The sequence below is a fragment of the Nannospalax galili genome, unplaced genomic scaffold, assembly GCF_000622305.1.
Source record: "Nannospalax galili isolate Female #2095 unplaced genomic scaffold, S.galili_v1.0 scaffold102, whole genome shotgun sequence".
Classification (NCBI taxonomy): domain Eukaryota; kingdom Metazoa; phylum Chordata; class Mammalia; order Rodentia; family Spalacidae; genus Nannospalax; species Nannospalax galili.
This window is the reverse complement of record NW_008351958.1, coordinates 1,384,729-1,399,736: the sequence shown is the minus strand read 5'-3', so window position 1 is coordinate 1,399,736 and position 15,008 is coordinate 1,384,729.

Below are 15,008 nucleotides of genomic sequence, written 5' to 3'. Positions count from 1 at the left end.
TGTGTGTGTGTGTGTGTGTGTGTGTGTGTGTGTGTGTGTGTGTACAGGTTTCATCCATGTCAGGTCTCATCCAGACATCGTCTCATTATTTCTATGCCTACAAATGCTCTAAAATCTATGGAAACATCCAAGATCTGAAACAGTTCTGGTAGAAGGCATTTTGGGTAAAGGATGCTCAGCCTTTATGGACACAAATATCCTCTCAGCCTACAGGACTGCTGCCAAAGAGACCTTCTCCACTTAGACCCATCAAAGTTCTAGTGAGAGAATGTCACAGCTGCCCCGAGAAGAGGAGCTATGTGTACCAAATGCGCATATTTCCTTGTAGAAAGGTGGTGCCGAACAGTCAAATTCCCTTCTTTTAGAAACTGCTTTCCAGTGTTGGCACTCCCAAGCTCCCGGCTTAGGGCCTCATCTGCTTTCACTTCCAGCCTCTTCACTTCACCAGGAGCTTGGTAAATGCGGATTGGGAAGGTGCAGGTGCTTTTATTATGGTTACAGTGAATGCCAGTTAGCATTAAAATGTAGACTGCATGTGATCAAGTTGCCTGTTCCATGTACGTGCTTTGCCTTTTTGTTTTAGGCTTCTTCCCATGAATTAAGATGCAGGGATCAGAATTAGGAGGCTGATTTTTGTATGTTTTTCAGTAGACAAACAGAACAACTGAAAAGAATAATAATATAAATAAATATATTGAATTGTTTTTGAAAAAGCCAAAATCCTCCTAGAACTTGAGTCCCTATTTAAATGTTAAATTCAAGCCATGTAAAACAAAACCCTCACCAGACTCGGTGGGACCATTCTTCATAGTGGTTCTAGAAACCGCTGAACACAGTGTCCCTCCCCAGCACTGGTGTGGAAGCCACTGAGCACTTATCAGGACGTTATAGAATTAACTACATTTATAAAACTTAATAGTAATTCTTTACATACCTTGATGGCCTGAACACAGTAGTGGAGGGCTGGGGAGATGGGTCAGTCAGTAAAGACCTGAGTTTGGTCCCCAGAATCTACATAAAAATTTCCCAGCACTGGAGAGGTAGAGACAGATGGACACCCGAGGCTCTCTGGCCAGGCAACTTATCGTACTGAGAACTGATACCCAAGGTTGTCCTTTGGCCTCCACACTCACAGACACACACAAACATGCACACACATCTATAATTTCTCTTAGCATCTCATCATAGGGAGTATTCAGTTTCACACTTGGAGAATCTGATGGGGTATCAGCATATGTATTTCTGGTTAAACATTTGACACACTTCACTGGATGTTCCCACACATCTCCTGCACGCACTTATGGATGCCCTACTGAATCCAATGTTACAAAGCCAACCCTGTCTGTTCTCTAAGCAGCAGTGCACAAATTCCTGAGTCTTTTGCTTCATTTGGAAACGTAGAACAAGATAATGTTTGATTCTTACAATTTCTCGAGAATGGCTTTCATTTTGTAAAATGAAGAACAACTGCAATACGACGCACCTGCATAACACCACAGTTTACAAAGCGATGTTTTATCCATGCCATTAGGCTCTAAGTTCCATCACAGCATGAGCACCAGGGTCTTTCTCAGGGCTGGCTCCCTCACGCCGGAAGGATGTACAGTTAAATAGTAAGCACTCCATTTTCATGCAGAGTACATTAATTTGAAAAGGCATGCTTGGTATAAACATCCTTATTTTAGATACGAAAAACAGAAGCTCAGTGAAACTCTTATGATACACAGTAGAAGAAAAGCCTGTCTGAAGCAGAGCCAAACCTACTGCTCCCAACCCTATGTCTCTTTCCATTGGTTACAGCAGGTCATCTCCCATAATGGTTCCATTTTCATGCAGAGTACATTAATTTGAAAAGGCATGCTTGGTATAAACATCCTTATTTTAGATACGAAAAACAGAAGCTCAGTGAAACTCTTATGATACACAGTAGAAGAAAAGCCTGTCTGAAGCAGAGCCAAACCTACTGCTCCCAACCCTATGTCTCTTTCCATTGGTTACAGCAGGTCATCTCCCATAATGGTAGGTGTGCATGTGTGTGTGTGTGTGTGTGTGTGTGTGTGTGTGTGTGTGTAGGCCAGATGTCACCCTTGGATGTTATTCTCCAGAGCTGTCCACCTTGTTCTTTAAGGTAGAGTCTCTCTTAGGGACCTAGGCCTCTCCAGTGAGGCTAGGCTGCTGGCCAGTGAGCCCCAAGGACTCCCCTGTCTCCATCTCCCCAGCACTGGGATTACAATCTCACTAACACACCCATCTCTTTACAGGGGTTCTGGGATTAAACTCAGGTCCTCATGCTTTCATGGCAAGTACTTTACCAACTGAGCCATCTCTCCAGCCCTATAATTGATGTTTTAAAGTAGCAGTTAGCCCATAGACTGCTGTGTTTTCCATGGCTACACTTGATTCCCATGATAATCTTATGAGGAAGGTGTAGGCTAGACTAACATTTCAATTTTTTAATGAGAAAACTGAGGCTCAGGAGTGTCCCAGATCACTCACTAACAAGCGACAGGGCCTGAACTTGAGCTGACAACTTCAGATTCTGGGTACCCTGCTCTCGCTAGGCCTTGCTGCCTTTCCAGTCCAAGCCAGTTTGATGGACACAATTCCTCAACTGAGGTTCTGTCTTCCCAGATGACTCTAGTTTGTGACAAGTTGACAAAGACTAACCAGCAGACTAGGCTTCTGTGTCCTTATAACAAAAGTCATTTCATCTATGCCTCACTAACAGAAGAAACGTTATCTTGTTCAGAGACAATGTGACCCACTTAATATGTTGCTCCTATGTGTCTAACCTATGTGTCTCTGCATAGCTGAGCATTAGAACCCCCAGGGTGCTTTTGAAAATTAGCAATGCCTCGGTCTCACCCAGATCTATTATATCTGAAAACTCTAACAATTTTTTTCCTCAATGCAACATAGTTGGGTCCAAATTGTTTAACAGTGCTAAGTTATTCAAAAGTTATTCAATTTTGTATATCGAGAGCCAATAAATAATTGTGTAGAGAGAATTTCTAATTTGATGTGAAATAACCTGAAATGTTCAAAAGGCAACATTTCTTCTTTCTCTCAGGGTAAAATGAACAAACAAAAATAAAGAAAAAGAAATTGGCTCACTTTAAGATTTATTTACTTTTTTTGGATGATACTTTCTGAGACTCTGTGTAAACCAGGCTGGCCTTGCACTCATAGCAATACTCCTGACTCACCCTACCAAGAGCTGGATTACAGGTATGTGCCACCACACAGGGCTTCAGGTATTTATTTTTAATTATATAAATTCAGTGTTCTGGTGAGGACTGAATTATTTATTAGCAGCTACCCATATAAGCCATTGCATTAATGTTTATTTACTTATTTATTTATTTTTGTTGTTTATGGTTGGGCACATGGGTTTTCTTAGTTGTTTGTTTGGTGTACAATTGGAGATAAATGTCATGGTTATTTTTTAAAGCAGATTTTTGTTAGGCTACAGTACTGTTTCCTCAAAAGGAAGAACTGTTGGAGTTTGAAACTGGCCACTTTGTCACTAAATTAATTTGACAGCTCCAATGGTCTGAATTTGTAAATGACATGAAACAGCTACTACCAGAGCAAGAGTGCCTGATTCTCGTTACGTTGTGGTTGCTCTGTGTTTCAGTGACAAAGGCACTTTCAAGAAGTGACTGAGAGTTATGTATGAGCACATTAAGGGTTTTTTTCCACCATGAAGAACAGATCAAAAGGATGCCCTGTAGCCATGTCTGTCCTCTATTTCTGCTAGTATAATTACTCATCTATTGGGTGAAATACCAACATTTTACTTTTTTCTAGGTTCATGATTGTATTACAAGTTTGTTTTTTTTTTTTTTTTTTAAATTCTTGCTGTCTAAAACACCAGCAGTAGGCTAGACTAAATCGGCCACTTTAGATGTGTTAAATACTTCAAATTAAAAGTGACATATGGATTTCACAATGTAGTAACTACAGAAACAGATTCAGAGCTGGCTCACTTATGCACGAGCTCAAGTCACTGGCAAAAGACTTCCCTACACAGGATCTGTATAAAATGGAATCAAAGTAAATCTGTGGAGTCTTTTGTGCGGGGGGGCAGATAAATCTTTAAAATGAACAGAGTAAATCATTTTCTCACTCTGACACCTACCTAGTCCATATAACCTCTATTATGACAGCTCAACTGATTCATCAGCATTCCTCATTTTCACACACACTAAACTTTAGGACATCTCCATGCAAAATATCAATAATAAATAATAATAAACAATAAGGAAAAAGCTTCACCATCAGCTATATTCACAGGAACACCCATGGTCATGGTCATGATCTTCCCAGACTCCATATGAATGATGCCCAGAGATGGGTTACCCTGTTGCTCAAAATGGCCGCATGGGAATCCAATGGGGTGCTTGGGGTTTTTTATTTGAATGGTTGGTTGCAGGGGCCGTGGGGGGGGGGGGTGCAATTGTTTGCTGGCTTGGGTTTTTTAATGATTTGTTTGTTTATTTAAGCATGGTCTTAGGCAGCCAGTCTGGTCCTGATTTCCTAATCCTCCTTCAGCCCTCTGAGTACAAGCATACTTAGATGGACTGCATCTTAGACATGTGAATTCCTCACCTCTTCTTCCATCTGAAGGCAACATAAACTGCTTGAAGCCCATGAATCTCCACTTAGCAAAGCCCTTGGGCACATATTTTGCACAAAATTTGAAAACCACTGGACTAAAAATGGAGACAAAGTCCCTCATATTGCCTTTGCCTTCACAGAAAAATCAGGGCTCACATCTGACTCTGACCCTTAGAAAATAAATACTGATACACATTTTAAGCTCTGTGGGGAAGTTTTCAGATTCCATCTCGAACAGAAAATGGATTATGAGGTGGGGGCAGGGTGGCAAACCATCAGTACAAGTGGACACCTAAATGGGGCCTCTCCATGTTCCCTGGGACAGCTAACTCCTGCTGATCACCCTAGGAAATGCATTCTCCAAAGAGCATGCTCAGTGCCTGCCGTTCCTTGGCAGTGCCTAATTGACACATACTCATGGAAAAATTGGATAATGACAGAGCACATGTTCAATTAACTGTGAGGCTCCACAAAGTACTGAGAAATATACAGGGTGCTAAAAGGCTGTGGCAGAGTGTTTGCTCTTGCTAACTGTGAGAAAAGAGTTCTTTTGAAGTCAGAAGAGCTCTCGTGCTGCTGCATCAGAAACAGCATCGTGCATTTGGCAACCATCCTTCAGTATTCCCAGCCTGCCTCTGCTTCCACATTCTTTTGCTCCCAGCAACCATTCCCCTTTTTGAAAAATATATTTTATTGATTCTTTGATAATTTCATATAATGTATTTTAATCCTATTCAGATTCCCTCCACCATCTCCATCCCTACCTCACTACCCCTCACTTGACTTCATGTCCTCTATTATTATTTTTGAAGGCCTATCAAGTCTAATTTGTGCCAGCAAATGCTCTTGGGTGTGGGTCCATCCCCTGGAGCCTAATCAACCTACCAGGGGACCCATTCTTATAGAAAATGGACTCTTCATTTCCTAGCAGCTATCAGTTGCCAATAGTTCCTCAGATAGGCTTGGAGATTCATGCCTACCTCCCTCATCCATGCTTGGATTTTGTCTGGCTTGAGGTTACCTAGGTCTTATGCATGCTCTCACAATTACTGTGATTTCATATATGTAACTGCCCTGCTGTCTGGACGACACTGTTTTCTTATATTCCTCCATCACATTTGGATCTTAACAATCTTTCTTCTTACTCTTCCCCAATGATCCCTGAGCCTTGGGAAGATGGTATGATATAGGGGTCCCATTTAGGCCTCAGCATACTTCAGTCTCTTATTCTTTTCATCTTGACCAGTTGTGGGCCTCCGCATTAATTTCCATCTGCTGCTAGAACAAGCATTAATCTATAGTATAACAGTAAGTCATCAGTAGTCAGTTTAATACTATGTTGATTTAGCAGAATAATAGTAGTAGGCTATCCTCATGGCCTAGGACCTTTCTAACCACAGGTTTCTGGGCCTAAAACAGTGCCAGGTATGGGCTCCATCTTGTGAGTGGGTCTTAAATCCAATCAGAAAGTGATTGATTACTCCTATGACATTCAAGCCACTATTGCGCCAGTGGGCATATCTTGTCCGGCCAGTTGTTATTGTAGCTCACAGGATTCATGGCTGGGCAAGATCGATGATTACTTTTCTCTTCCAGTAGCATGCATAGCACCTTCCAACACTATGGAAACTAGCCAGGAGAGATGAAGCTTAGAGGTCAGTACCAGCCTGATTTCTTCTTGTTTCTTCTATGACTCACATATGTAGTATCTTCAGCAATAAGGCCTTACTGTCAAATTCTAGCATGTAACCAAGACAATGACAATAGCCAGTATTGTTTGAGGGTCTATGGGATTCCCTCCTGTCAACAGCTTCAAAAGGGGGAGTCTATTCCTGGCATTGGGTTTTTTATTTGCTAGCCTGTGGTGTCCGGCAGGTTGCCCCTCTTAGAGAGTAACTCCCTTTATACTCACTTTATATTGTCTGTACTTTAAGAAGCTTCTACAGTACTAGATTCCTATATGACATTTTCAAAAGGCTTTAGTGTTAATTACCCTCCCCATATTCCTTCACATGCCCTAGAGTTAGTTATCCTCCCCATACTCCTTCATTTGCCCTGCTCTCCCATTCCCCACCCTATTTAACCCTTCCTATTCTATTATTCCCCATTCTCCTTTTGTGGGACTGACTTTGATGAGAAAAATCTTTGTAACAAGCCTTTACAAATTGAAATTTTACATAGTTTTGTAAACCAAGTTAATCATATGCTTTAAGAACGTTAGAACTATGTATTCCTTTTAAGAGAAACAATGTAATCTGCCCTACAATGATTGGGAATCCCAAAGTAGTTAATTTTTATGTGCTAAGCTAAACACATAGCTTTAGTCTGATAACATGTTCCCTGCTTGTAACTCAGTTATGGCTCTGACACAGAACAATGTATGTGTGTATAGGATGTGACAGTAACATTGGAAACAACAATGATATTACAAACAACTCCCCAGGAATGTCGCATGCAATATAGGGGCATAGGTTGATGATGTCTGTCTGTAGCTTTGTGTGCTGTTCTTTCTTTGTAAAACTCTTATCAAATATTGTTCATGCCTTTCACACACTGTGTTTGATATGCTATTCAGTAAGTAAGCACTTTGTTAGAGAATAGTAGTAAAGTAGTAAAATGGAGGAGGAGAGGAGAAGAGAGGAGAGGAGAGGAGAGGAGAGGAGAGGAGAGATGAAGAAGAGAGTAGACTAGACACAGTTCTGAGAGAACAGTTCTGAGAGGAATTAGAACACCTCAGAACAAGATCAGGCTCACCCCGGTCAAACTACTCCAAGAAGTTTCTCATTAATACAGCACCAGCACCATCACATCCTTTTATCAGCACTTCAACTTCCTTCACAAGATCAGGCTCACCCCGGTCAAACTACTCCAAGAAGTTTCTCATTAATACAGCACCACCACATCCTTTTATCAGCACTTCAACTTCCTTCTAAAGATTCTGTCAAGGCTCACCCCGGTCAAACTACTCCAAGAAGTTTCTCATTAATACAGCACCAGCACCATCACATCCTTTTATCAGCACTTCAACTTCCTTCTAAAGATTCTGTCGAAGCTTGTAATGGCCTTGGTGGCTGACATGAAGTGATGAAGCTGTCTCCACTCAGCTCTCCTGCCTTTCTCTGTTCCTGGCTTTGTGATCCCAGAGACATATTTTCTCTCATATGTGAAATCTAGATTTAAATTATTGTGTGTGTGTGTGTATGTATGTGTGTGTGTGTGTGTGTGTGTATGTGTGTGTGTTATGGAAACATAGGGGGACTATTCAGGGGGAGAGACCAGTGAGAGGGGACAGGGAAGGTGGTGAGGGCAGGGTAGATATGAGCAAGGGATAATGATAATGTACATGAAAATGTCATAATGAAACTCATAATGTTGTATATGAACTAAAATATTCAATAAAATAAACAGAAAAAGAGTGGTGAGATGACTCAGCAGTTAAGTGCATTGGCTGCTCTTGCAGAGGTCATGGGTTTGAATCCCATCACCTACATGGCAGCTAACACTATCCATAACTCCAGTTCCAGGAGCTCTGATGCCCTCTTCTGACCTCCACAGGCAATGCATGACATGGTTGCACTTACATACACGCAGGCAATACACTCCTACAAGTAAAATAAAGATAATAAAACAACATAAAATAAACAGAAAAATAACTTAGTTACAAATCTGCACAGCAAATATGGCAGTGTGTGTGTGTGTGTGTGTGTGTGTGCATGTGTATGTGTATACAGGTTTGCTCACCCATGTGTTTGCATGTCGAGACCAAAGGCTGACGTTGGGTATCTTCTTCAATCTCCCTCTCTCTCATCTTATGTTTTGAACCTGGAACTTGCTCTTTTGAGTAGACTGACTTGCCAGTGAGCTTCCTCCCCTACCTACTCCCCTAGCCCCCAAGCTCTACCTTCCTCTCCCAACCCTCCAGAACTAGGTTACAGATGCCTGCCACTGTGCCTGGATTTTTCATTGCTTGTGGGAATCTGTGGCCTGCTTAGCTGTGCATACTTCTTGCCTTCTACCTTAGTTAATTTCTTCTACTATTGCAATAAAATACCCTAACAAATGCAAATTAAGAGAGAAAGTTTATTTAGGCTCCAAGTTCAAGGATATCTATTGGAGTAGGGAAGTCACAACAGCAGGAGCCTGAGGTAATTGGTCATGTTGCTTCCAGTCAGATAGCAGAGGAAGAACCATTTGTGTTCAGTGCGGGTTCTCCTTTACATACAGCCCAGCATCCCAGTCGTAGGAATGATGCCACCCACCACCATGGTTGTCCTCCCATCTCAATTAACCTAATCAAGATAATCTTCCACAGAAATGCCCAGAGGACATGTCCTAGATGGGAGCACAAGCACATAAGTATAAAGTCACAGAATTGAATATTTTCTTTCTTTTTAAAATTTTTTTTGGTTCATTTATTTTTATTTTGTGTGTATAAGTGTTATGCCTACATGTATGTAAGTGTACCCATGTAGTGCAATGCCTGCAGAGGACAAAAGAGGGCATCAGACCCCCTGAAATTGGAATTATGGACTGTTGTTAGCCCCCATATGGGTGTTGAGATTCAAATCCTGGTCTTCTGCAAGAGCAGCTAGTGCTCTTAATTGCTGAGCCATGTCTCCAGTCCCCAGAATTGAATGTTAACAGATCATTCATTCAGTACATAGATCAGAAAAAGGAAATATCTCTTTACAAATTGTTGTTGAAGCTCTGAACTTGAAAACCCTGGTTTTGGAGCACACCTCTACCTCAGGCTGGTCATTCTTACAACCAAACAGAGGAGGAACTCAAAGCTTCACCCCACCCCACCCTACACAAGACATAGTTGCTGCTTTTATTTGTTTAAATCATGTGGTTAAAAGTGACAGGGTCTCCAAGTGTTCGGCAGAAGTAGTTTTAGGAAGCACATTAAGTTCTAAGAGGTTCTACACCAGAAGTATCTTCAGGTTGCTTGGACCTTTAGCATGTTCGTATATTAAACAGCCCCAGAGTCCTGTAGGAAAAACAACTGTAACCTACCATTTCCTCAACTTACTAAGACCAAGAAGACTGGTTTCAATAAGAATCTCCCTGAATGCATGTTTTTTCCCCAGAGCTATATTTGCAATACACTGGTATATATTGTCTTTAAATAGCATATAAATCACCATTTCACAGAATAAATTCATTTTCTTTTCATCCTTTGTTGTTTTAATAAAAATTAAAACATGCCCCCCCCAAGATGTCATTTTATAAAGTCATCCAGATCAGATGAATTCAAACTAATACTTCTGTGCAAGATTCTGGTGCAAATGACTGGCCCAGTTAAGTTATTGCCTCTAGAGTGTGCTGCCTTCTTGGCCCCTGGCCACTTCCCAGGAGTCCCCACACAAACCCTATAGAATATTTCCCAGTCCTGAGGCTTGAGACACAATGGCAACTCAAAGGGAAATCTATGGACTTTCTGAATAGATTGTACGTTCATTTTCCCACACTGTTGACTGTTGGGAAAACAACAGCAGCAGCAACAACAGCAAAAAGTTGAGAAAAATAAAGATTACTATTCAGTGTATCTTATCTCCCACCCTAAACATAATTTGGCAAAAACCAATACAAGCTCCTAAAAGGTTGAAAAGCCTGTTTTTATGATGTGAAATTAGACAAGCACCAATGGCCATTTTAGCAACTCCAAAGTAATTTTACTTTGTCCAAATATTCCAGGAAGGAAGGGTCAGTCTCCAAACCTGCTATGAAAACAATTTTTTTAAAAATGGCCCCAAGCCTTATAAGTCCCAAGATGGTGCTCTGTAAATGCATATAGTACACATGGGTATCTCCTCCCAGCCTAAAAACCCTTTCTGATGTACCATCTGAATTTTTCTCTTAGCTATTATGTTGTATGAAAGGGCTGGAAAGTAGACTTGCAATTTAGGTGAAAATGGAGCCTGGCTTCGTGGAGCTGAACAAACAGAACTCTTTTAGAAAATTATTAAATAGCAAATTAACATTCTGAAAGCCCAGATTAGTGAAACCCAAACATGACTGATTTGTGGACTGTAGGCAAAACAAATTTCATTCCCAAAACATATAAATTCTTTCTCTATTTTTGTATACTTTTATTGAATTTTTGTTATTTCATACAAAACAACTTCATCATCTTTATACCCCCTCCCCCTTCTGCACCCTCTCATACCCTCCCCACCAGATTTCATGCATTTTGTCATTTATATGAAGGCCTATCTTGTCAGGTTAGTGTACCCAGACATCCCTCGAGCAAGTTTATCCACTGGGGTCTAGTCAGCCTATCCAGAGTCACCCCCTTAAAGAAGACCAATGCTCCCTCACCCAGCAGTAATCGGCTGCCAATAGTTCTTCAGCTAAGATTGGGACCTGTTGCTCATCTCCCCAGATCTATGATAGGTTTTGTCTGATTGGGTTTGCATGGGACTTGTGCATGCTGTCACCATTGCTGTAAGTTCATACGAACAAGGTCCTAGGAACTTGTAAGACTCTGCTTCCATATGGTCATGCACCTCCCCACAATCTTCCTGCTTCCTCTTCCACAATGGTCCCTGAGCCCTGAATGGGTAGAGATTAACATAGGAGTCCTGTCCAAGGGCCCACACTCTGTAGACTATTATTTGCTATAGTTTGGTTATTTGTGGCCTTTTGTGTTCATTGCCCTCTGTTGGATGAAGGAGCTTCGTAGATGAGAGTTGAGATGCCATTAGTATTCTTTCTCTCTACCCCTTGTTCCACTATGTTCCATCAGCCTTAGTTGTAGAGATTCCATTGTAGATATGTCACTTAGGGCTGGACATTTCACAGATGCTTATTCACTGTGTATGACCAGTTGTAGAACTCTGAAATATTTTCCATATGTTGCAAAATATGCTTCTTTGATGAGTGGTAACTGGCATATTTACTGTAAATATAAGGATCCACATTTAGCATACAGTAAGAAATTACATTTTTCTAGGGATGTGACAGTCTTGAGGTTTTTGCTAAGATCTATAGCCTCTTCAGCCATGTATATTTGGCTATGTTTACAGTACCACACATGAATCCCACCCCCATTGAGTGGGTCTTAAGTCCAATTAGGCAGTTATTGATTACCCCTAAGATAAAAGTGCCACTACTGCCCCAATGTAGTTTGTTGTGGTTATTAGGCCTTAAAGTCCATATTCTCCCTTAGCAGTTTGCATAGTTTCCTTCAAAACTATGAGAGTTAGCCTTCAGGAAGGTGGCTTCCAGATCAGTTCCAGCTCCATTTCTCCAAGTCCTGTGTCTGAAGTATGTCCTATCCTTGGCAATAGGGTTTTACATTCAAGTTCTGGGAGGCAATCAAAGGCTATGGCAATAGAGAGTGTATTTTGGGTCTCTTGGACTACCCTGGCCAACAACTTGAAAGGAGGTTTCTCCTGCCTGGCACAGTTTCTTGTTATATAGCCTTCAGCTATATACATGAATGCATGTTGAGATATCATATGGTTGGTTTTTTTTTTTTCAGTAGGCTTTTGAGCTAATATATTTGCCCTTGGTTTTTCATACCAGCTAAGCATTATTTATCTCTTCTCTCTCCTGCCTCCTGTCTAACCCCATTCCTCCCCCACTCCAGTTAAAGTACCACAGTTTTCCCCATTTCACCCATGATAATACCTGTCTTCTATGGTTCCCCCCACTCTTAAGCTTCTTTCTGTTGCTACATGAAAACTTCTGGTTCTATATTTTAACTTTCCAGATGCCACCCCAAGCTTCAGGCATCACTGGAGAGCTGGTCACCCTGTGTTCCAGAACAAAGATACATCTCTTTCAATAGTGGCTGTAAATCTTTAGGTTCACAGTTGAATTAATACAGTTATACATTATTGAACTCAGTATAAACCCTATAAGACATAAACTTGAATGGGTTTTTAACCCTTAAAAAGGATCTCCATTTCATTTTAAAATATACTGTTTCCTACAGAAAGACTCATTTTTAATGCTACTAACACTTAGATGTTTGCACATGCATTACTAATCTCTATGTATCTGATTATTACTAGTCACAGTCAGTTACACAACTGGGATCCTTGGCACCTGAGTATGGATATAAAGTCATCAGGTAGATTTCAGTAGTAATGTTTATCACATCTACTAATTAACATGAAGTAAACTTTTATGCTTCCTCCTCAAATATAACTCATTTATTTATTTGTTGATTTTTTGTGTGTAATCATGCGGAACATCCCAAATAATCTATTCATCTATATACCCACTTCCCAAATGGTACTCTCCCATGCCCCCCTCCACTGGAGCCCACATACTCTGTCATCCCTGTTACTGTCCACTGTGTTTGTCGGTGCCCCCAGGCATTCCCCAGTGCTTGTCCATCTACTGAATCTAGTCAGCCTATTTAGAGATCCTTGTTTTAAGAAGATCAGCTGTTCCTCATCTAGCAGAAATCAGTTGTCAATATTCCTTTAGATAAGATTGGGGTCTGATGTTCATTTTCCAAGTTCTATGCTGGGTTACTGTCTGGGAGTCTCTTGGGCCACCCTGGCCAACAACTCAAAGGAAGGTTTCTCCTGTCTGGCATTGTTTCTTGTTATGTAGCCTTCAGCTGTACATATGGACTCCTAAAAAATTTTATTGACCCCTTTAATCTTTAGTTATACGTCCCTTTTGGGTGTTTAAGACCCTATAGTTGGCCCAGATAAACCAATTTATTTTTACTCTTAAGGCTGTTTGAGGATCTGTTCCTCAAGGGTCACATGGGCTTGGGAGGAGACCCTGGCTCCTTTCTTTTATCAGTATCATCTATGTGAAGATAAGTCAAAGGTCCTGCTCGACCATGGCTAGCTTCACTTGGGAGCATGGAGGAAATGTTTCCTCTGAGTTGACCCTCCTCTTGTAGACTTGACACTGGTCCAAGTCCATCTCGTGGGGTCTCCATGGCCTCCCTGAACAAGAGAACAGGTGACTCACCATAGTTATGGGACATTTTGAGAGATGTGCCATAGTCCCCTGGAACTTAGTTGACCTTGGAGGTCAGGGGGCAAAAACTGTCCTTTAAGTCCCTCTGACCAGATTATATAGGCCTCAAAGTATGGCTATTACACATCCAAGAAGGTTAGTTCCACCAGTGTGGTACTTTTAATTACCATGTGCTATGTAGATAAAGCTTGGGAAAAAACCAAATGTTCTCAGATAAACCTTGACTAGATATATATTTTATTCCTTAAACTAGTTAACTAAACTATGACTTTAGAAAATTTTAGGAGATGTGTATATTATTTTTGTCTCACCCTTTATATATCATAACAAACCTACACCGACCTTTATCACTTGCTTAGGCTTTGTTCTTTTTTCTAGTTGCCTGTCTAGAACTTGTAATGCTAATTCCTCTTGCCTTTACTTCTCCTTCACACCTCCTATTCATCATTCAAGGACTTTCTTTTCCCCCTACAGATAAGAGTTATGTAATTTAGGAGTCTTTTAGATAGGCCCAGTGAAGGGGTACCCCAATTGCCTCACCCTGTGTCCCTGTTCAGCATGGAAGAAGCCAGAGCAGTCTGCATCCCAATTCCCTATCTGCAAGCTAGGTAACCTCTTCAGATGACGGTGTGATAAGAATAGGAGGTAAGAACTGGGTAGGTAGTTAGTGTAAAAGACCCCAAAGAAAAGTAGCCAGTTTCTTGGCTAAAAGTCAAAATGTCCTTGGGCCTCTTAGCAACATACTCCATTCCAAAGGACAAAAATGTCAAAAGTATTTGGGAGCGCTTATCTAAGCCTTAAAAGATTTTAGGGTTACCTCCTCAGAGGGAGGAATGTTAGAATAGCAAAAGGCCCCATTTAAAAAAAAAGAAGAGTACATTAAGTTATCAGAAAAAAGTGATGGGGAGATATGGGAGAAGTTGGAGGGGAGGGAGTGGGCATGGATTTGATCAAAATGCCTTATATGCTTATATCCCTGTATGAAATTCTCAATAAATTATTTTTTAAAAAGAATTTTAATTTTTAAGTATTAAAGATGCTCATTGCAAAACAAAGTTTCAAGTTAGCTGCAGTAAGTTGATTTCTGTTTTTATTTTTAATTTTTGTATTTGAGTGCTTTGTCTGCATGTATGCTAAGTGCGCCAACTCATTCAGTGCCTGTAGAGGCCAGAAGAGGACATCAGATCTCCTAGAACTGGAGTTATGGATGTTGTTAGTAGTCATGAGGGTGCTGGGAATAGAACCAGGGTCCTCTGCAAGAGCAGTCAGTGCTCTTAACTCCTGATCCATCTCTGTCCCAAATTAATTTCTCTTTTTTAAAAACATTTTATTTAGGCTGGGCGTGCACACCTTTAATCCCAGGACTCGGGAGGAAGATGCAAGCAGATCTCTGTGAGTTCAAGGCCAGCCTGGTCTACATAGTGAGTTCCAGAACA